Raw genomic sequence first — 24,338 nt, forward strand, 5'->3', positions numbered from 1 at the left:
TGCCTTAAGAGTTAATGATCTGAAAAAAAAAAAGAGTTAATGATCTGATGTGAAGGCAATATCAACATAGCAATGTGTGGGTAACATAATGAAAACAGGGATCTATAAAAAATGCATAGGACAAAGTGGTAGCTTGAGAATTAAAGAGACTGTGTTTATGTCCTAACTATGACTATTATTTACTGATTGTCTTTGGTTGTCATTTAGATTCATTTTATTTTTATAGTAGGGATGATAACATTTCCTTGTGTATTAGTATTATTGCATGATATATTGTATATATTGCTCAGTTCCATGCCAGATGTACAGCAGGTTCATAAATGAGGTGATTGTTTCTTTATTAGTTTATGTCTTCAGTGCAATGATAATTATTCTGTACAACCGTGGTTATCAACTGAAGCTTCTCTAAATTGGTTCCAAAATGGCAAATTTCAATAGAAAAATATCTATGAGAAGATTTAACTTACTCAGTTCATGGTTATTCATACCACACGCAATGATTGTTTAAACACTCCCTTAAGTACTATATATAAAAGATATCTTTATAAAATATATAGAGAGAGGTATAAAAGAGAGGTAAGTGGCAAAATTACTAATATCTTATACAAGTCTTTTTTTAACCTTTGCTAACTCTCTGGTGTGGACAGTCATCTCCAGCCATCTGCTACTCTATTCCCTGCAAAAAGTATCTATTTATAATTCTAACAGAATATATTCCTTTCTTGAATTAAACAGATGTTGTGGTATTTGGCATCCTAAAGAAGCAGTCTCAGGTTTATTCGAGGGTGACAGTTTTCTGTGAGGTATCCTCATAATCTTTAATTAAATAATTCAGAGTCTGCTTTATTTGGATTAAAAATAATAAAATTCCTATATAGTTTAATTGTCTTCTGTTATACCTAGTAACTTTTCAAAAGTCTCTTTTTAGTAAGCTGATAAGGACTATCTATATATTTCAGATGGGGATTAAAGTAATTTTGCATGGCTACTAGTTGATCAATTAACATAAGCAAACCTTATGTTGTAACAATAAAATGTCTTCATTTTAATGATATGAGCTTTAGAACTTCAACCACTGTTAGTTCTATATTATAAGAAGAAGTTATAAGAAGCATATTTTAAGTAGGAAAATGCTAGGAAAGAAGAAAGCAAGAAAAAGTGATTGCAGAAGAAGGTTTTGAAGGAAATTAGTTCAGAGGAAAAGCAGTCACCCTTAAAACCTGTGGCCTTCATAAGTAGAAAGGTGTTTTAGATGCTTCATTAATGAGAAGAGTAGCTTGGCCTAAAATACACGTCAAAGTTATGTGGTACAATTGGACATTTCTATGCCCAGATGCCTCACTTGCCTTTAAGAAAATGTCATGGGCTAATTAGGAGGTAGTCTAACACTATATCTTTACAGGATAGAATTATGACCTATTTTTTTTCTTTAACTATTCTTGGTATCTCCTCATTAAACACAAATTGGCTTATTCTATCATACTTAGAGCACAAACGAATCGAAGCCTTACTTTTGGGGTAAAACTGATGCTTTGTGCCTATCATTCTCATTTGAAGCGTCTGTGTGGCATTTTTTGTTGTTGTTCATCGTTGTAGAGAACTGTTTCAGAACTGGCTAAATATCCAGACTTTCCCTTCTTTTAAAGTTTAATTGAACTTTGACCTGTCAAGTTTCTTTGGAATGACTAATTTTAATTGCCACTATTGAACAATGTCAATTATAGTAAAACCTCTTAGATTTGTATTGTTCATGCAGTCTTCATTAGTGAAAAACTTGAAATAATGGGTAAATCTTTATAAATATTATTTTCCTTAGAATTATTAATGCTAATGCCAGCATCAGCAAGTTATTGATCAACTATAAGATCTTCCTCACATACTGTTTGATCCCTGTTCTTATTTCCTGCCATGATGCCTGTGGGATGCTGGAGCTTGTATAAGAATAAAGTGGAGGAGCTCTGACTCCTTGTAGAAAAGCTGAGGACTGTGATACCTTGAAAGGCCTTCTGACAGCAATACAACTAGGACTTGGATAAACAAGAAAACATTATATGTAAAGCATGTCTGGGATTTCAAAGAGATAATGGAAATCTTCCTGGAAAAATAGTGAGGTGAAATATACTTGATACCATTGCCAGAATATGAAACGGAAAACTGTGGTGGACCTGGTTTGCAAAGGAATCCCAGATATTCAAAGATAAGTGAGAGTTTATAATTTTTTTGTGCATAGAGTAACTTGAAGGCAAGGTTAATAAAGTGATTTTTAGAAGAAATAATAATGGGGAAGAAATAATAATGGGAAATATATGATATATTTGTAAATAGTGGCTTTACTTAAAATTTCTCCCTTGTACATAGCTTGTTCACCTAAGATATAAACCTGAGTCCTCTAAATCTGTGTTTTCTATTTGAGAAGCTAAAATGTGACATAAGCCTTGTTAAAGCAGGCATGTTTCAGATATTTCAAACTTACCTGTGCATCAGGATCATTGATGACTTTTTGAAAAACCAGAATGGAGGGAGCATCCTAGGCCAATGAATCAGGATTTCCTGAGATAGTTCAGGACCGGTAGCCAGGCATGACTGCTCTCTTTCAAAAAATTTTTCAAGTGGCTTTGATATTACCAACCATTTTGTCTTTCTTGCTTTAAATATTTTATTTATTTATTTGAGTGAGAGTGAGCACGAAGTCTCTGAGTCTCTCAGAGACAGAGAGGGAGAAGCAGACTCCACACTGATCAGGGACCCCAATATGGGGCTTGATCCTAAAACCCTGAGATCATGACATGAGCCAAAGGTAGATGCTTAACCAACTGAGCCACCCAGGTGCCCCCTATTTTATCTTTCTGTTGAGAGTTTTGTTTAATCTGCTTATTTTAGGCACTAGAATTTTGAGGACAACCTATTAGACATAAACATCTGCCTGGTTTATGTATCATTAACACTTAATTTTAATTGAGAATGACTTGAGCTACTCATAGAATGAACTACATATATTTATTGGCCATTAATTTGAAGATAATTTGCAGATAATATAAATTATATTTCTAAAATTGAGTTCAAATTACTCCTTACTTAAACTAGAGCTAGAAGTGCCAAGACAAACATGACTGTATGTTTTTTGGGGTCATGTTTCTGCTCCACTTACTGTTCTGTTATAGTGTTGTATGTCCCACCATACCTATTTTGAGATGTTTCTTTCCTTTGAGCACTTTTATGCAAGTTAAAGGTAAATTGTAATGCTTTTTATTGGCAGCACCAAAAAAATTAATAACTTTAACATAGTCTTCACCAATCTCATTTTCATATACCAATCTGCTTTATTCTCAATTATTAATGATGGCTTGGAACATACATATCTTATATACCTTAATTCCCAAATAAATACAGTGAGAGTATCATTACATTAGAGACTGTGTCTTCCCTGTTGGCTACCATACTCACTACATAGCACCCAACACATGACAGAAGCTAAATAAATGTTAATTAGATAAAACCAACTCTGTTTTTCCTAAGAAAAAAACCCATTATGCTCCCCTAAAGCATAGAAATATAGAAGGTCCATTTATGTTCATATCCCAAATTAAAATGCATAAGCACATAGTTCTATCATTAGTATTTGTTTTCTATCATCTAATACTTCTGCTGAATTTTATTACAGATAGGATGATATGTATCTTGCAAGGGCCTGAGATAATTCCTCGCACTTAGTAGTTATTGAAAAAAAGTATGTGAAATGTTACAAAATTTTCTAAAAAATCAAATAAATAAAATTCATTTGTTGAACTTAATAAGCAAAACATTTGTTCTCAGATACAGATTTTCTTCTCAAGGCAAACATATATTCTCTAAAACTGTCTTTTGACATACTTGGAATCCCTAAAGAGGAACACAATTGGGTAGAACATTATTCTGAAATGAGAACTGGTTACAGAGGCACCAGGGGAGAATGTACTAATACCTCAGTCATTTTAGGAGGCTGATGGATTTCAGAGTCTGTACACCTGCCTTTAGGATCCTAACTAAATCCTCCTCTTCAACATCAATCCCTCTTACCCTGTGCTCCAGCTCATATGTTCCCTGTGTTGCCTTATACTTTACTGGATGGAAAGTGAAGGAATTAATATTCTCCATCAACAGCTATTCCCAGCCACATCTAGGGCCAGGCTGAGATTGGGTTAATAGTACTGCCAGCTGGTTTTCTAGTTCTCATTGCTAGTTGTTATCTGCCTTCCTAGAGGAATGGCAGCATCACTTTTCCTGTCCCCATCCCCACCCCAGTTTTTTTTTTTAGAGTTAGGAGCAATCTGTTGTATGAATTTAATGTACAGCCTCCAAGAAACAAAAGAAAAGAAAATTGCACTTATATGAATTTCCAAATTGTCATAGCTCACACTCAATGTTTATTTTATTTTAATATTATTGCCAAGAGGTTTTTGCCGAGTGGAATAAATTTAGCACTAATGAGCACATTTTGAAAGTTTAAAAACATAATTTAATAAATGATTCGATGTAATTTCTACAAAAAAAAAGGACCCTAACATGCCAAGGAGTCATTGAGCAGGAGGGAAACCATGAGGAAACAATGGAACAAAAAATAAATAAATAAAAGCAACTGTGATTTTTACATTAGCAATTACTCAAATAGTCTTGTTTCTTTCTCACATCCCAAAGAAAGTGTTGTACAATGATAAAAGTCAATTTAATTATAAAAATGCTCCAGAACAGGGTGCCTTGGGTGGCTCAGTCAGTTAAGTTCTGCCTTTGGCTCAGGTCATGATCCCAGAGTCCTGGGATTGAGTCCCACATCAGGCTTCCTGCTCCACAAGGAATCTGCCTCTCTTTCTCTCAAATAAAAAAATAAAATCTTGACACACACACACACAAAAGTGCTCCAGAGTAGTTTCTGTTTTTTTTTTTTTTTAAGGATTTTATTTATTTATTCATGAGACACACACACACACACACACACACACCACACACACACAGAGGCAGAGAAACAGGAATAGGGAGAAGCAGGATGCCCGCAAGGAGCCCGATGTGGGACTGGATCCGGTGTGCCGGGATCACGAACTGAGCCAAAGGCAGACCGCTCAACCGCTGAGCCACCCCGTTGTCCTTCCAGAGTAGTTTCTTGATGAAATTAACCTAACAGAGCCTGGCACACAGTAGGGCTTACATGTTTTTCCTTTCAAATCTATATTTCCCATTTGTTTTATAATTTTAATTAAAGAGTATATAATATGGTCTGACAAGTAAATTTTACAGTTAAATTTATGAATTAGTTACCAAATAATTGCTGTCTTTTAAAGTAAAATTATTTCAGAACAAGAATTGTTTAAAGGAACATATTTTCTAGGCTTTAATAACTTCCTAACCTCCATATTTTCACTCTTTTTTAAAAAGATTTTATTTATTCATTTGAGATATACATGTGTGTGTGGAAAGAGATAGATAGATAGAGAGAGAGAGAGAGAGAGAGAGAGAGAGAGAGAGAGGCAGCAGACAGGGACAGAGAGAGACAGAGAGAGCTCGCACGAGGGGAGAGGTGGAGGTAGAGGGGGAAGCAAACTTCCTGCTGAGCAGGGAGCAGGACATGGAGGTTCGATCCCAGGACCTGGAGATCATGACCTGAGCCAAAGGCAGATGCTTAACTATCTGAGTCACACAGGCGTCCCCATGTTTTCACTATTGCTCTTCTATGGAATATTCTCCAAACAGCAGCAGGAGAGCCAGAGTTTTAAGTAGTGGATTGATGTCACCTTGCTATATTAGTATCATTAGTCTCATGGGTCTCCACTGAATACCTCAAGTACACCTCTGCTCAAAGTTTTTGCACTAGATTTTCTTTCTGCCTGGAATACTATTTTCCTAAATAGATGAATGGTACTTTATTTTCTTCAAATCTCTGCTCACAGATCACCTTATCAGTATTGTCTTTTAGAAAATTTCTTATATAAAATATCACATCCCCTACAATAACTTTTTATCTACTCATTTTGCTTTATATTTCTTCATTGCATTTACCACCACTGTGTATATTGTATCTGTCTGTCTTCCCCAGAAAAATATACACTACTGAAGAGTAAGGCTATTTTATTCTTGTCATCTCTCTAATTTTTCAGTGCCAAGGTCTCTGCTTGGTAGCTCACAAAAGTCACTCCTTTTGGAGTTTTCAGTAATTTCTATAAATTTAGTTTCAAACCAGAAAATTTTAATATAAAAAATTGCACTCTTTGCATTCATTCAACAAATACACTGGGCAATCACGTCATTAAATATTAATCTATCATTATTAATTATTCAATGCTAATAAATTATTCACAAAATATACTTTTAAACTCACATAAATATAAAAGAGTGTTGGGAATATAATGTAAATACAGTTGGGAATACACATATAAATAAGACACCATTGTTCTTTTTTAAAACTATATAAATCAGTAAGCATCATCAGAGAAGAAAAATGATATAAAGAGAACAGTCTAGAAATGTTCCAAAGAGGGAAATAATCTCTAGAGGGGCAAAGGACAGTTATATAAAGCTTTGTTTCATAGCTAGCAATTGGACTAGTCTATATAATTTAAACAAAAAATCTGAATAAAAACAGAAATTCCATCCTGTGCTAATCATGTGATCTTTGAGATTTTTCTCCTTAAACTTTTATTGATGTTTTGTTTTAAACTGATTCTTAACCTCTGATGAGTTTCTTCATCTATACAATGGAGTATTTTGCACATATTAAATGAGAAAAATGTTTGTAAAGCATATAACCTAGTCCCTGGCACTGAGTAAGTTCTCAATTATTATTATAATAGTAAGGATAATATAGACTAAATGAATAACATGAATGATGTAATATAGCCAGAGAATGACAGGATTTGTCTTTAATATCTTTTTAAAAGATTCAGCTATTACGTTAATAATAAGGAAAAATAACACAAGCTATTATTAAAAAGTAGATAAAATAGTTTCTAGTTTCTATTTTGTAGTGGTCATTTTTTAATATGACCATTATACTTTATAGTTCTTACACCATTTTGCAAAAGATCTCCAATTGATGCAGATAGTGTTGCCAGATTTAACAAATAAAAAAACAAGATTCCCAATTAAATTTGAATTTCAGATGAGGAAAAAATTATTTTCTATATATGTCCCAAATTTACATAAAACATGCTTATTCTTAAATTTTGTTTTTGTTAACAGAACTTCAAACTTAACGGGGATGCCTAATGGTATCCCTAAATAAAATTCCTATTTTATTTCTTTAAACTTAAACAGTGGTATGCTGATAAACAGACTCATCGAACACACACACACACACACACACACACACACACACACACAGGCCTTAAATGCTGTTTGCCAAGTTCATCTATTGAGCTGATAGTGGCCAGTTCTTCTATACCACTGAAAGGAATCCAGAAAACTAGAAGGAGTTTTAGAAGTCAAATTAGGATATATTTAATATAGAGAATAGGGATCTGTAAACTACGGCCTGTGGGCTAAATCTTGCCCATGGCCTTTTATGGTACAACCTTCATGTAAGGGATGGGTTTTTTTTTTTTTTTAATTTTATAATTTATAAAGAATGATATGCAAAGACAACTTCTGAAGCCCAAAAAGCTTAAAATATGTGTTATCTGGCCCTTATATAAGAAAAAGTTTGTCAACTCATGAGTAGAGGAAAAATTCATCATGACTTATTCATTCAGTGAATAATTAGTTAGAGACAACTAGGCAGCAGAAACCCTGCCAGGTACCTTAATTGAGCTGATGGTGTAATACAAAAGAGGAAAAAGATAATCAATTGTATAAGGATTGAAATAAATCTATCAGCACTAAAATAAATCTATATGGAAGTACAGAGGATTATGCAAACAAGTTATGACTCAAAAGTTAGGTTTTAAAAACTTTTTTTTTTTAGTGCAAGCTAATAATTTAGCCCTGACTACTATGGAAATATATTTTCTGATATTTATTTATGTCTAGTACACTGGCATTTTATTTTTTATTTATTTTTTTAAAATTTATTTCTTTATTTTAGGTGGGGAAGGGCAGAGGGAGAAGGAGATAGAATCTCAAGCAGACTCCCTGCTGAGCACGGAGCCCAACACAGGGCTCCATTTCCCTACCCTGTGATCATGACTGGAGCTGAAATCAAGAGTTAGACATTCAACTAACTCAGCAACCCCTGGTGCCTCAGAAACTGGTATTTTAATACTTAATTTGAAAATTTGCTCTTCATATACCTTTGCATTTTTTGTTGATTATTCTATTGTTAAGAAATTTTAGCAGAGCAATGTTATTACATGTATATTATCCACAGAATGATCCTCATTATCTTTCAGGTCAACTGCTTTTATTTAACATGCGTGTTCCAGGAGGACACATGCTGAGTGGTAAAACATTAATGGGAAACAAGACACAACAAAACACTCAGACAGCCAGACCCATTAAACCTACTCTGCTTACAAAAGTGCTGTTAGATATTATTGCGCAGTGCACTTGATATCTAACCTCTGCCTTTACTCAAATCTAACATTTTCCCAAGTCATGTACTTCTTTATTTCTTTAACATTTTATACTAGGGATCCCTGGGTGGCGCAGCGGTTTAGCGCCTGCCTTTGGCCCCGGGGCGTGATCCTGGAGACCCGGGATCGAATCCCACGTCGGGCTCCCGGTGCATGGAGCCTGCTTCTCCCTCTGCCTGTGTCTCTGCCTCTCTCTCTCTCTCTGTGTGACTATCATAAATAAATAAAAATTTATAAAAAAAAAAAAAACATTTTATACTAAAAGAATTTATTGCTTATATACCATAAGTATTTCTGACTACCTACAAATTTAAGTCCTTAAATTCTACTTAAAACATGTCTTTCCATATCTGTCATGAAAGGTATGCTCTCACAGAATGACTCTGGAGACTTCAGATATTGATTCCAAATATTGCCCTGTTTGGTTGGAGTGGTTCTCTTATGAGCCTTATGTTTTTCTTTTGCATCTTTAGAACAAAGTCTGAGTGCTCTTTCCCCAGGCACCTAAGCCTATAATTGTGTAGCTATAAGATCTTACATTTGCTTTCATCTGACCTCTTACCCTAGGATTGGACAAAAGAAAATTGCTGAACTCTTCTTACTCTTTTACCAATGGCAGATGTGGCATACTCTTAGTTTTAGAAAAGGCAACATGAATATGCTGTCATGAACATTCAATAGTTATATATTAGGGTATTTTTCACTGCTAAATTGGAAATTTAATAGAAAAAAAATAAAATGTGCTTAATGGAAATGGTTCTTCAAGGCATGATATCCACTTTATTTTAAAAATCATACTGTTGGGCAGCCTGGTTGGCTCAGCGGTTTAGCACCGCCTTCAGCCCAGGGTGTGATCCTGGAGACCCCGGATGAGTCCCACGTAGGGCTCCTACATGGGGCCTGCTTCTCCCTCTGCCTGTGTCTCTGCCTCTCTCTCTCTCTCTCTCTCTCTCTCTCTGTCTCTCATAAATAAATAAATAAATCTTTAAAAAATAAGATTAAAAAATAAAAATCATACTTTCTCATGTTTGCACTAAATAAATTTTTTAAGTTCTGAGGTGATTGTCAGATGAATAAGATGAACTCAATTATTTTAAAGTGTGGCAAAACAAGAAAAATTCCTTAAAAATTAAATATGTGCAAGATAGATAAATTGTATTGCTCAAAAGTGTTGAGTTTCTTATGATAGCTCATGGGTGGGAAGTTTACCTTTAAAGGGTCACAAATCTTATGACAAATTACTATCTAAAACTTACTTCTCTTGTAGAAATAAAATAGTGCTTAGGAAGTATTTGGGAGCTTGGGTCTTGCTAAAAATGCTTTAAAAGGTTAAAACCTAGCAATTTGCTCTCCTTTCTGCCCAGTCTTTAATCTTTCTTGGCAAAAGTCTAATTGGAAGACTAGTTTTACAGCTGCTTTTTTGAAACAACCCATAACTGGGCTTCAGGGGGCCTCCTCATCACCAGATGGGTTATAACAGAAAAGTTAAAATATTGAACTCTATAAGATTCAGAGTTGACACTTCTTAACTTTTTTCTTTAATAGCATAAATCCTGCACTATTTTGGAATCACGCTTTTACCTATGCTTACTTATTATTTTGATGTTTTTATATATTTTAATGTAATATTTTGGCCCTTTAATTTTATGCATTACAATTATTTTATTTTATTTTTTTAATAAATTTATTTTTTATTGGTGTTCAATTTGTCCAAATACAGAATAACACCCAGTGCTCATCTCATCAAGCATTACAAATTTTATATTTTCAAGTTTTCTATATCTCAGATTCCCTATACTTTCCAAAATTTCTGTGTTTTTGCTCACTAATAAATTTGATTGCGTAACAATATTTTATTAACAGTGTTCTTTTGTAAATCAAAACCTCAGAGAAAAGCTTCTAAAACGTGCCTGGTAACTATTTGACTTATTTATCTTCTGAGTAGCAAGTATGTGTTAAATATAAAGTACTTGATGAATCTGACAGTATAATATCCATATGTACTGAACTGGGTCATGAAAACCAGATCATATAAAGAACACATATGTTCTTGTTTGTTGTTTCCATATTTCTAACACTCTGTTCAGACTCTTCAGAGGAACCTAAGCTGATGGACTACCCAATCATGATATTAGAAGACCCCAAAGGAAAAACAAACAAACAAACAAACAAAAAAAGAAGACCCCAAAGGGCTAATTTTAGTCCTTGGAAAAGACACTTTTCTCCTTAGCTCACAAAGCCAAATCACTGTAATGATCTCACATAATCTGTAACTGTAGTTTGGATGTAGCCTCAGGTAGAATATCTTTCTCCAAGTTAAAAAGAAAAAGTGACCTTGGTTAATTCCTTATAGGAAATAGGATTACAAAATGAATACGTACCTTCAAAGAAATTTGTAATTTTAATAGATCTAAGAATATCATGGTCCATATGCTAAAATTTGTTACTTCACACACTTACAATACCATTTAGATTGATTAGAACAGTGATCCTCGGGGACCTGGGTGGCTCAGTGGTTGGGCATCTGCCTTCAGCCCAGGGCATGATCCTGGAGATCCAGGATCGAGTCATGCATTGGACTTCCTGCATGGAACCTGCTTCTCCCTCTGCCTCTGCCTATGTCTCTGCCTCTCTCTGTGTGTGTCTCTCATGAATAAATGAATAAAATCTTAAAAAAAGAAAAAGAACAATGATCCTCTCCTTAGCTGTAAATCAGAATCTACAAGGTAGGTTTTAATAAAGTATCCAGGGCTAAAGATCTGCTGAGACCAATTCATCCAGAATTTCTGATGGACTTGGGCATCAATATTGTTAAAAAATGTCCCCTAGTAACTCTAATCAGTATCCAGGATCAAAAATCAAAACCACAGCATTAGAGTCCATGCATGGACTCAAGTTTCTGGGATTCTCCACTGTAGTTGTATATTAGAAACACCTAGGAATCTTTTGCTGTCCTTGCTATTTAGTAGTAATGCAGGGATTCTGCTTCTACCAAAGATACATGAATTTGTTGAAATCCTAGGTCTCAACATAACAAGAAACATCAAATGGACTACAAAAAACAAAGCTTCTGAAATCCAGATAACTGAGGTCACAAGGCCACACATAGATGGATATCCAAGAACCTCGTCACCATGATCCAATAGAAATGATTTGCGAACACTGACTAACTTACTGGAGAAGAAAAGACACAGAATGGTCTTCTAGCAAGTAAGAAAAATTCACCTCCTTATTTTAATGGACTTCTGAAGGTTGACTGTGAACTGTAATGAAAGTATAGAATCACTGGGAGCAATAGACACAGGGAGTTCACACCCACTCTGGGGCTCTTTTCCATGGACCTCTATTCCATTCTCATGAATAAGATTAGGAACAGAATGGGTGATTATAGAGAGCCTCAATTGGTGAGATAAACCTAGAGGATACTATCACTATGATAGGAAAGGTACAGAGCTCCACCAAGACCCTTTTCTTCTACTATACAAAAGCTGTAGGCTGCCTGGTCAGGGACAGAATATTTCATTAGTCCAGGCCACAGTACCATTCTGACCCAGTGAAAAGCAAAAGAAAAAAATAACCATATCACTGGAAGTGGGGCAATTTGGTTTGGAAATTTTACTAATACCATGGGCAGTCCATTAACTTTGGAGGAAAGCTAGACATTCTCCTCCTTCAAAAATACCAAAGAAATGAGAGACAGTAGACATGTCTGCTACCAGGAGGAGACACGGTAAAAGAAAGCATGACTTCAAAGCAAAGGCAGAGAGTATCTGCCTAACACTGAACCTGGATCATAAAAACAGAGATCTGCCCTTGTTCCTCTGTATCTCCCCACAGAACCATGCTAGCAATTACCAAATAACAAGCAATAGGGATCTACTACTAGGAAAGGGTAAATAGTATGCAAACAGATTCAAGTAGAATAAATACCTAAAACAAAACAAAATTAAATACTGCTAAAAACATTATATTCAGACTGCTTACAATCAAAGATAAAGAATTAACCTTAGGGACATCTGGGTGGCTTAGTGGTTGAGTATCTGCCTTCTGTTCAGGTTGAGTATCTGCCTTCTGTTCTGTTCGATCCCCTCCTGGGATCGAGTCCCACATCAGACTCCCTATGAAGAGCCTGCTTCTCCCTCTGCCTGTGTTTCTGCCTCTCTTTGTGTCTTTCATGTATAAATAAATAAAATCTTTTAAAAAGTTAATCTTATAGGCAGTAATTTAAAAAAAAGAAATATATATCATATACTGATTGAAAATCAAAGGTAAGAATTAGAGTAGACTTCTGTCTGATCAGAAACTATGCAAATCAGAAGGCAAAAACTGACATCATTAATGTAATGGCACAAACCAGAATATTATATACAGAAAGAATACATTTTATATTAAAATAAATATCATTTAGACAGATTTTAGTGCTGAGAAAATTCATTACCAGCATATCTGCATTATAAAAAAAAAACTTAAAAAAGATAGAAGGAATATAATATCAGAGAAATCTGAAATAAAGAGCTCCAGAAAGGTCTCAATAAAGATAGAGAAGATATTTTTATTCTTATTTTGAATCACTCTAAATATAATTGTCATCCAAGCAATTTTTTAAAGCTTTTATTTAAATTCTAGTTAGTTAACATATACGGTAATATTGGTAACATATACTGTAATATTGGTTTCAGGAGTAGAAAAATTTAGTGATTCATCACTTACATATCCAAGGAAAATTAATAGCAATGTATTGTAGATTTATTGCATATCTAAAAATAAAACACATGACAATAATAATACTAAAGAGAAAAGGCAGGAAATAAAGAGGCAGGAAATCTAAGTATACTGCTGTGTATACCGTATGAAGTTGTATATTATTCGAATGCAGATTGTGATAAAAATAAATAAGAAGCTAATATTGTAGATAAAATGAAAGAATAAATAACGTACCGAATAATTCTAAAAGCAGGCAGTAAAAGAGGGAAATTAGAGCAGAGAACATATGGAACAAACAGAAAACTATTAGTAATCTGCTGGATTTTAAACCAACCATATCAATGGTTTCAAATACAAATGGTCTAAACATGGTAGTTAAAAAAGAGATTATCACATTAGATAAAAAAGGAAAGAGTCAACTATATACTGTCCACAAAAAAGCCACTTTAGCATAAAATTATAGATAGATTAAAGGTAAAAAAAAGGGAAAAGAAAACGAAAGGAAAAAAGAATGGGAAAATAGATATGGGGATTAAGAAGTAAAAACGTCAGTTATAAAATAAATAAGTAATGTAATGTATGGCATAGGGAATGTAGTCAATAATATTGAATAGTTTGGTATGATGACAGATAGTGACTAGAATTATTATGGGTATCATTTCATAATATATGAAAATATACTGCTACAATGTAAACTTGAAACTAATGAGATACTGTATGTCAATTACAAATTAATAAAAAATTGAATATCAAAAGCAAAAAAATGAGTATATCTCACAAACACTAATCTAAATGAAAGCTTAGGTAGCTGTATTAATAATATAGGCATATAATCAGGGATAATAAAGGCTATTCCAGAATGATAAAAAGATCAATCTATCCAGAAGATAATAACAATCTTAAACATTTTTCCTCCTACTAACAAGACTTCAGAATTCGTAGAGCAAAAAACTAATAAAACTAAAAGCAGATAAAAATAATCCACAAGTTTGGTTAGAGACTTCAAAACTTTTCTCTCAGTTATATATAAATACAAATATATGATACATTATGTGTATATATATATATATTATATATAGTTATTTTTCTGTGTCAACTTGACTGGACTAAGGGATGCACAGATAGCTGGTAAAATATTATTTCTTATTTCTGTATATTTCTGTGAGCATCTGTCCAGAAAAGATTAGTATTTGAATCAGTAGACTAGGTGAAGAAGTTTATCCTCACTAATACGGTGGGCAGTATCCAATCTGTGAAGGATCTAAACAAGAACGCAAAAGAAGGGTGAATTTGCTGTCTCTGCTTGAGCTGAAACATTTATTTTCTTTTGCCTAGGACATGAGCACTCCTGGTTCACAGGATTTCAGACTCTGCCCAGGACTTAAACCATTGGCCCTTGACTTACCATATATACTAAGCTTATTTTAGTGCTCTCTATTCTATTCATTGGTCTATAATATATTTATATGTGTACCAGTATCACTCTGTTTTGATTACTGGAGCTATATAATAAGTTTAGAAATCTGCAAGTGTGTAACCTCGAAATCTGTTCTTTTTCAAGATTATTTTGGCTATTCAGGGTCCCTCAAAATTCCATATGAATTTTAGGATAGATTATCCTATTTCTGTGAAAATACTCACTGGGACTTCAATGGAGGTTGCACTGAACCTGTAGATTGCTTTGGGTTGTACTGACAACAACAATATTAAGTGCCAATGAATTTTTGGATATGACACCAGAAACACAGGCAACAAAAGCAAATATAGATAATTTAGGTGACCTGAAAATCAAATACTTGGTACATCAAAGGACACAATCAACAAAGTGAAAAGGCAGCCTAGGGAATAAGAGGACATATCTACAAATCACAGATCTGATAAGCAATTAATTTCCAGAATATACAAAATTACAACTCAAGGACAAAAAAAATTGATTAAAAATAAGCAAAGCACTTGAATAGATATTTCTCTGAAGAAGATAAACAAATGGCCAATAATCACACAAAAAGATATTCAGCACCCCAGTCATTAGGAAAACACAAATCAAAACCACAATGATATACCACCTCATACATTAGGATGGCTACTACCAAAAACAAAAGCAAAAAGTTACAGTTTTGTAAGATGAAAAGTGTTCAAGATTGGTTGTGTGAGATCATGAATGTACTTAACCCTACTGACATATAGGCTTAAAATTAGTTAAACGATATTTTTAGGTGTATTTTACTACAATTAAAATTTTATTTAAAAAAGTAACAATTGTTATCATATCCTTTGAAATAAAGTCTTTACATCTTTTTTCAGTTTCCATAGTACTTTAATGTTATCACCAATAACACACTTCTTTGTTTTAACAGAAATTTGCAGCACCCAAAATGGGAACAAAGAAATGAGATTGGTAGATACCTAAAAATAGAGACTATGGCAGGGAGTTTCAGAAATGACTCCAATCATGTCCTACATCATGATATTCATGCCTTCATGTCATCCCCTCTCCTTGAGAGTGGGCCGGCCCCGGAGGCTCATAATTAACTGCATGTGGCAGAAGTAATAAGATGGCATTTGTAAGATTAGGTCACAAAACACTGCAACTCTCTCCTGATTTTCTCTCACAGATGCTCTCTCTCTCACAAACTCTGTCTCTGCCTCTTTTCACTTGCTCACTCTGATAAAGCAAGTTGCAATGTTTTTAATTGCTCTATGAAGAGGCTCACAGTTCTTTATAGTGAGCAAAATATTCACATTCTCAGCCTGAAGTCCCCAAAGATATAAATCCTGTCAATATCTGCATGAATACCATTGGAGATGGACCCTTTTCTCAGGAAAGCCTTGATATGACTCCTGCCTTGACTAAACTCTTGAGAGACTACAAGACCCAGAGGACCCAGCCATGCCAAGCTCAGATTCTTGACCCACCTAAATTGCAAAATTGTGGCTTTTTAAGCCACTAAATTTGGGAATGTTTTGCTACATCAAAACAGGTAATTACTCTATGGCAAATGCCATTGAGAGAGACAAAAAAAGGGGGAGTGGGTGATGGTGCAAAGAGATTATAAGAAATTTCGAAGAAAGCAGCAATATCCAAGGGTAAGGAGACAGGTAGAAATAATCTTTAAAAGATAGAACTCAGCATGTTCCTAAAGTTAGAAATTAATAATGTTCAGAATCATATTTTGGGGAGGAAAACAACAACAACAACAACAACAACAAAAAAGAACAACTACATTTATTTTAAACACATTTTTGTCATAGCTTCTAGCATCACCAGGGACCAATCTACACTATTTTTTTCCTCAGAGAGAACTAGCTCTCAATTTAGCTGATGAGATTATTTTTAAATCTACATACAATATGTGTATTTGGGGATTTGAAGCTGTGGAATTAGAAGAAATGGAAAGAATCAAAGCAGCTTTCTCAATCATTAGTAGAGATATCAGTTTCTAGTTTCTGAATGAATGCTGGGGCTATGAAGCAATATTTGGACTGCATGAATATTATCCCTGGAATCTCACAAGAGAAAATTCAGTCCATACCAATTGCCAGAAGTCTATATTGGTCAACCACAAAACATGATCAGCCAATTCTATTAATCTTAAATGCCACTAAATTCTCTGTAAATCCTTAGCTGAATTATTTATCTTCTTTGGTTTTTGCCAATGCCTGGTTAGACTTGCCAACTTTAGTGATGAGTAGGCAAAGCTTCCTTCAATTTGAAATGTGTGTGATTTTAGATATAAACATTTTCAAATGACAAATTATTTCACTAGATTCAGTGGCTGATCAACAGTTTATATTCTTCTACAATCGAATTGCTTAGAAGTTAGAAGACATGCCCATCTAAATGTGCTTTCTAATCTCTGTTTCCCGTAAGCTGGGAAATTAGGCAAGGTACTTCACTGGCCCCACAATATGGTCAGCATCACGGAAGAACTCAGAAGGTACAAGTCCAAATCTAGGGATGCCTGGGTGGCTCAGTGGTTGAGCATCTATCTGCCTTTGGCTCAGAGTGTAATCCCGGTGTCTGGGATCGAGTCCCCATCCCCTCCCTGCAAGGAGCCCGCTTCTCCCACTGCCTACATCTCTGCCTCTCTCTCTCTCTCTCTCTGTATCTCTCATGAATAAAAAAATAAAATCTTTAAAACAAAAAAAGTCCAAATCTAGTGCCATTTCTCACATATATAGATACCACAGAGGGTAAATAAGTAAAACATTATATAAATGGACAACTGTCAGCCTGTGTTATTAAAATTGCCACATGTGACTATTAACATTAAAATTAAATTGGGGCACCTGGGTGGCATAGTTGGTAGGAGTCCAACTCTTGCTTTCGGCTCAGGTCGTGATTGTAGGGTTTTGAGATCTAGCTCTGTGCTCATCAGTGCAGAATCCACTTGAGACTCTCTCTCCTCTGCCCCTCACCCTGAACTCTCTCTTCTAAATAAAGAAATAAATCTTTAAAAAATTAAATTAAATACTCCATAGTAACACTAAACATTTTAATTGTTCAGCAGCCATATGAATCTATCTGCTACTGAATTGGGGCACACAAATATAGACATCCCCATCATCACAGAAAACTCTATGTATAAAGCTTCCTTAAACATCACTCTTTTTGGTTTTCCTACTTTATAAATGAAGATAAAAATCCCTGCCTCACAATATAAATAGGATGATCAAATGTGATAATAGTTATAAACGTTCTTGGGCAGCCCCGGTGGCACAGCGGTTTGGCCCTGCCTGCAGCCCCGGGTGTGATCCTGGAGCCCCAGGATCGACTCCCACGTCGGGCTCCCTGCGTGGAGCCTGCTTCTCCCTCTGCCTCTCTTTCTCTGTCTATAAATAAATAAAATCTTTTTAAAAAGTTCTTTACATATACATAATATATTATCATTGTTTCCATTTTTATTTCTTTTTTATCAATAAAAATATGACACCCCTAGATGAATTGACAGGACTATTCTCAGAGGCAAACATGCCAGTTTATACAGAAGTATTTGCAAAATGTGATGGCCAAGTGTCCACTGACTGATGAATGGATAAGGAATATGTAGTACATATACACAATGGAATATTACTCAGACATCAAAGTATTTATGCATTTGCTAAATAAATATCCTTATTTAGAGTGAGATTTTTTTAAATGATATCGATTGGTGTGCACATAACATTTTGATTAACAGAAGTGTAGAAGTGTGTTATACATTTTTAATGGTATAATCACTTGAAAATACATTTAAAATTAATAAATCATTTTAAATTAATGAATTATTAATGGTACCTGAAATTAAAACAAAATATAACTTAACAAGCAGTGGGAAGTATGTGATGTACAAAATTGAGTACCTGCAACTTTTATTCACTTGCAACTTGTAGGTGAGTTGAATGATCACGAAAATCATACCAGCATATGACCGACCTATTGAAACATTTCCTCTTTCTTTTTGTTTAGAAACCTGAAAAAAACCTCTTTAAAAAATATATATATTTATTCATGAGAGACACAGAGAGAGAGGCAGAGACACAGGCAGAGGGAGAAGCAGGCTCCATGCAGGGAGCCAGATGCCGGACTCCATCCCGGGTCTCCAGGATCACGCCCTGGGCTGAAGGCAGCGCTAAACCGCTGAGCCACCGGGGATGCCCCGAAAACCCGTTTTTCTGTTTTCTTGTTTCTAACAATAATATCTTTTAGACAGGTATTTTAAGAATAATAGGTGTATCTGTTCTTCATATATAGCACTCAAGACAGAATTACTTTGCAGAATCCATTTCTGTTTTGAAGATACTGTGCTTGAAAGTTACAAACCACCTAATAAATCTAAGTGGTCTCTGAGTTATCATAACTTAGGTGCTCACCACATCTGCCAATGCTCTTATTACACTGCCAACATTTTGTGATGGTTAAGAAGTTAGAGAGAAAATTTTGAACTACAGAAAAGTATCAGAATAGGGCATTCTTCCAATAATATGTGCATTTGTTACTACATGTAAAAACACAATTTCAAAATATTAAGTATTCTCAATTATTGTTGACAATATTTTTTTTTTCTAGAGAGAGAACACAGAGGAGGGGCTGAGGGGGAGAGAAAAGAGAATCTTAAGCAGGCTCCACGCCCAGCACAGATCCCAAAGTGGGGTCATGATCTCAGGGACTTGACAAGTACATTTATTACTTCCTTCAAAAACAGTTGGTCAAAAAAAAAAAAAAAAAAACAAAACAGTTGGTCATTTTAATGATAGTATTTTTTATACTAGTTATAAATTAGCATACTTTAAATTTTATATTAATCATTAATATATTTTGTAATTTATAACATTAATTAAATTCATATACTGATAAAATATGCATTATATTAATATAAATTAACATTAATATAAACTAATAAAACATGATGTATAGTATTAATTGTATTAACTATACTGATATGTTACTGGTGAATTATTTTGACTTTGGAGACTGTCTTTCTTTGAAATCTGGTTATTCTAGGGCATCAGAACCAATTATCATTAGATATTCAAATATAATTTTTGAAAATTGACAAAACATTTTATAGATACATTATGTAAATATACATATTTATATATAAATTTATGTATATATAAATGTTCTTATATATTTATTATTCATATTTCTTAAAATTATATACATTTAACTTTTTTATTTGAGTATAATGGACACAAAAATTACATTAGTAACAGTTCTACAATATACTGATTCAACTTCAGTATACATTATACTATGCTCACAAGTGTAGCTACCGTTTGTGACTTATTCATTCCACAACTGTTTTTATAAATATATAAAATACAGGTGTATGTATTCATTTGCGAAATAAAACCGGGGACACAGAAAAAGTGTTTTGTGTATAGATACATATTTATATACATTTGTTGCAAATTAAAATATGAACATAAAATTAGATTTATATAGTTATAAAGCATGGATATAAAATATTGGTACCAAACAAAGATAATTATTAAAGACCCATATCCAACCAGAATAAAAATGATTACTTTCTACGTCATCAAAACCATACTTCCTAGAAAATCAATTCTAAGTACCATTTGAGACGGAAATCCATGAAGTAAGCTTTAATGTCAAACTTCATATAACTATAATAATATAAGCATTATTAATAGAAAATCACAAGTAATAAAAAAATCATAATATGAAATTATAGACACATTTAACATTGAACGAGTAAACCCAAAATGAAAAGTTTGATGTACGTGTTTTTAGTTTTGTACAAGTAGGTTATATACTTTGTCTATTTCCATATAGGTGGCAGCCAAAGGAATATGCCCCATTCTCAATTCTGAATTACTGTAATTTTATAAATATTATCTTAATGTATATGTAGTAAAAAATTCTCTATAATTCTGAAGAAGTCATTAATTCTACAGGACTCCAGTTAGTAGAATATAGATTTTTTAAAAATACCTTGAAAGCATCTCACAAAGATAAAGGCTTGAAGAAATAGATTTAAATTCTAGTTCTTGCCAACATTCCCACTGCAATGATCAAAGGCTTAGGTCATATGTGGTAGGATAATATTTATATATCGTCTGTGGGTTTACCTGTCTCCTTCCACATCCAGAAAGTAGCTGGGCTTTGGGGGTTTTTTGGCCACAGATTTTGGATGACCAGATAAAAGTTACAAGTACTTCTCTTTTGGGATACCTGGGTGGCTCAGTGGTTGAGCATCTGCCTGTGGCTCAGGTTGTGATCCCAGAGTCCTGGGATTGAGTCCTGCATTGGGCTCCTTAAAGGGAGCCTGCTTCTCTCTCTGCCTATGTCTCTTAATTCTCTCTCTCTCTCTCTGTGTCTCTCATACTTCGAAAGTACTTCTCTTTTTGTGCAATTTTAAGCTTATCAAGGAGGATTCCTAGGATTTTGAGGGAAATAGAAGGGAAGGGAGAATAAAGAAACAACTAGAAGGAAAGGACTAAGACTGAGAAGAAGGCTGTGCCCTTGGGAAACCACTGCACCCCAGGGAGAAGGCAAGACCTCATGGGAACACGATAGCAAACACATGTCTAGAGCTGGTTGTTTGCCAGGCACTGTTTGGAGAACTTTATCTGCATTTATTTATTTAATCTTCACAAAAATCTTCTGAGATCACGTATTACAATTTACATTTTACAGATAAAATATGTGAGGCAGAAAGGAGTTATATAATATACAATGTGACACAACTAATAGTAGAGACAATATTTTACTCAAAAGTGTTTGACCTTACTGTCTGTATTCATCCACTGGACTCTCCCTACTAAAGGTTGTATGAATACATAGTATCTTATCAGCAAAGCCCTCATTATTATTGTACTAAATAAAGCCCCTGAAGAGTTTGTCTCTCTGAAGGTGATATTTGGATGCATGGTAATTGTTGAATATAAGATTTTCTGAGATTAGGGCAGCCCAGGTGGCTCAACGGTTTAGCGCCACCTTCAGCCCAGGCCCTGATCCTGGGGACCCGGGATCGAGTCCCCCGTTGGGCTGGTCCCCTGCATGGAGCCTGCTTCTCCCTCTGCCTGTGTCTCTGTCTCTGTCTCTCTCTCTCTCTCTCTCTGTGTCTCTCATGGATAAATAAATAAAATCTTTAAACAAACAAACAAAAATAGAGAATTTCTGAGATTAAATTTTCCACCAGCCCAGTAGATGGGGGCTTAGAGACATAATTAAGTTAATTTAAAACGAAATGTTTAAATGTCAATAATCCCAATATTCCCTGTCTTTCTGACAGATAATAACATGTAAGAAACTTTGAGGACTTTAGGCAAGATACAATACAGAAACAACTAGACCAGGTGATAGGCCAACAACCCACCAGTCACCAATTCAAGAAAACTACTGGCCTCAAGTATGTGAAGCAGATTCCAATACATATGAACTCTTATTTTAGAATATCTGGGATCAGGGATAAAACGTTGAATAGATAGGAAGTATAAATTTTGATTCAAGTATGGCCTTGGGGAAGGTCCTAGACGCCTGAGATGACACAGAGTAAGGACCCTGTGTTGGCATATATTGCTCTTACTTAAACTTAGGGCAGTTGGACTTGCTAGACAAAGAGATTTGGTTTTTTGCTTGTTTTTCTAATAAGTAAGATTAAATGAGACTCCGAGAGAACAGGAGCAATATTTCAGCCAACTTCTAATGGTATAACCACAATGGAGGCAGAGCAATGTCATGCTTGCTGTTATGACTCCATGGTTGTCTAGCTCCCTAAATTAAGACTCCTCAGATTACAGGGTCTCTGAATTGGAAAAGAAAATTAGAGTGAATATAAACATTTTGCGGCCTACTTCATTTGGGTATAATTGATTAAGACCCAAACAAACCCGGTCTCTGAGATGATCCTTCTGGAATGTCCATGAAGCACAAATGTAGTAAGTTAGCAAGATTAATTTTTTTTAATTTATTTATTTATAATAGTCACAGAGAGAGAGAGAGAGAGAAGCAGAGACACAGGCAGAGGGAGAAGCAGGCTCCATGCACCGGGAGCCGGATGTGGGACTCGATCCCAGGTTCCAGGATCGCGCTCCGGGCCAAAGGCAGGTGCCAAACTGCTGCGCCACACAGGGATTCCCCCTAGCAAGATTAAAAAAAAAAAAAAATCACTCAAACTAAAAGTAGACAGGCAATTATAGGGAGCAGAAAGAATTGAGAACAGGGAAACAAACAACAAAACATTACCTGTATCTTAGGTGGAGTCGCCCCATTACCTTTTTTTGGAGGGGCTGGCAGGGGATGGCTAGGAAGTGGCTTAAACAGAAATTTGTTTTCTCACAATTCTGGATAACTAGAAGTCAAAGATCAAGGTGTTGGCAAGGTAATTTCTTCTGAGGCCTTTCCCCTTGGCTTGTGCAGTGTCATCTTCTCCTTCTGTATTCATGTGGTCCTCCTCTGCATTGGTCCAGCTCTGGCTTTTAAGTCTTTGAAAAATAGCCCAGAATTTCTTCTGTGCCTGACTATACTCTCCTCATCATCAATTTCATAGCCTTTGGAAGTCCAAAGGTTTCCCAAGTACCTATGCTAATGCTAAGGAGACTGCATTTTCCTTGCTTTCTCTGTCTCTTACATTATTTACTGGCTCTGACACATTGGCCCTAACATAAAACATGATACTTAGCTCTAGCATTTTCAAACAGACAAAAATGAATAAAATTGATTAATCAAATATCCATATGCTGAAAATGTGCTAGAACCCTACCAGAAGGTCATGACGGATGTCTCAGAACTATCCATAACCTCCTTGATTCTCTCCATTGCCCCTATCACAAATTACAATTCAGCAATCATTCTTTGTTTCCTGGGCATTTCCCTTAGCTTCTCATGCACAGGTAAAATATTTTTCAAAAGAGTTTTCTTTCCAAGAGGAATTCTTCTACCAGCTGTTCACAGAAACAAATGTTTCACCTCAGACAAAAAAAAACAAACAAACATGATAATGGATGTAAAAACTGCAATGGAGGGATGAACAGAATATTGGATATTATAGAAACCCACATGAGTAAATTAGATGTCAATTTTAAGAAATCTTTCACAAAATACTTAAGAAAAACATAAATTATGAGAATGAGGAAGGCACATGGAAAGTACCCTAAAATACAATTTGCAGTCCAGAGTGCAGTCAAGAACAAGATAAAAATCAATGTCCAAGAAGTAATAAAATGAATTTTTCTGGGGTGAAGGAACACTTGAATCTGGAGATCAAGATGGCTTAAAATCTACCATGCAACATAAATACAAAGAGTACCTCAACTTTGTACATATCCCTGCAGGAAGTCTTAAATGTCAAGGATAAAGAAAAAAAATAAAACAAAATTTTCTAAGTATTTTTAGAGAGATAAACACATACCCAATTCACACTAATATATATATATATATATATATATATATATATATATATATATATGGCAGACTTTTCTTCTGCCTCAGAAAGCTATAAGACAATTGAATCAACACGATTTGGGGAAGAGGGACACACACACACACACACACACACACACTTATTTATCCTTCAATCTATAGTGCATTAATTGTGGCACCAAAAGTACATTGCCAGAAATACAAGAATTTCATAATGCAATACAACATTA

At 34.7% G+C, this 24,338-nt stretch overlaps 1 protein-coding gene and 1 pseudogene across 3 annotated transcripts in view; one reads left to right on the forward strand and one right to left on the reverse strand.

Moving 5' to 3' along the window:
• The window catches only part of LRRTM4 (leucine rich repeat transmembrane neuronal 4), a 708,453-nt gene that overhangs the window by 418,555 nt on the left and 265,560 nt on the right, over nt 1-24,338 (reverse strand). The gene's annotated exons all lie outside the window — the stretch shown is intronic.
• The window catches only part of LOC140601858 (large ribosomal subunit protein uL10 pseudogene), a 30,924-nt pseudogene that overhangs the window by 5,624 nt on the left and 962 nt on the right, over nt 1-24,338 (forward strand).

The sequence above is a fragment of the Canis lupus genome, chromosome 12 (assembly GCF_048164855.1).
Source record: "Canis lupus baileyi chromosome 12, mCanLup2.hap1, whole genome shotgun sequence".
NCBI classification, from domain to species: Eukaryota; Metazoa; Chordata; class Mammalia; order Carnivora; family Canidae; genus Canis; species Canis lupus.